We start from the raw sequence: 522 nt of genomic DNA on the forward strand, positions 1-522 counted from the left end.
GTGTGTGTGTGTGTGTGTGTACATATATACGTATGTATATATATATATATATATATATATATATATATATATATATATATATATATGTATGTGTGTGTGTGTGTGTGTTTGTGTGTATACATATATACATATATATATGTATATATATATATATATATATATATATATATATATATATATATATGTATGTATGTATGTATATATATATATATATATATATATATATATATATATATATATATATATTTCCATTTTCTCTTCATAATAAACATTTTCAATTACTCACGCGTGTTTCATTAAAACACAGTTTTCAATTAAACACTTTAATTACGATGAGTGAACTTTCACGAGTTCTCAGAAAAGGTACCTTCATCAGTCCCATCACCTAATCAACTGATAATGAGGTTATTATGAGTGATAAGCAATATTAACGAATAACAATTATGGCGTCTGGTCCACATCGTAGTTATGAGCGATGGTTCATGATGTGCCTTTAAAGAAGGTATTATGATCTTGATGTAA

The 522-nt window shown here is 24.3% G+C and overlaps 1 protein-coding gene across 2 annotated transcripts in view; it reads left to right on the forward strand.

Annotated features, from left to right (window-relative positions):
• LOC122252950 (metalloreductase STEAP3) overlaps window positions 1–282 on the forward strand; it is a 26,734-nt gene extending 26,452 nt beyond the window's left edge. The window contains exon 11 of one of the 2 annotated variants that reach the window (XM_086533097.1): window positions 1–282. This exon is cut by the window's left edge and continues 635 nt beyond it. The gene's annotated coding sequence lies outside the window, so the exon portion shown is untranslated. The other variant, XM_086533098.1, reaches the window with a different exon arrangement.
• The last annotated feature ends 240 nt before the right edge of the window (window positions 283–522 follow it).

This window comes from Penaeus japonicus, unplaced genomic scaffold (genome assembly GCF_977035675.1).
Source record: "Penaeus japonicus unplaced genomic scaffold, GWHDUDI00000001_assembly GWHDUDI00000038, whole genome shotgun sequence".
NCBI lineage: Eukaryota > Metazoa > Arthropoda > Malacostraca > Decapoda > Penaeidae > Penaeus > Penaeus japonicus.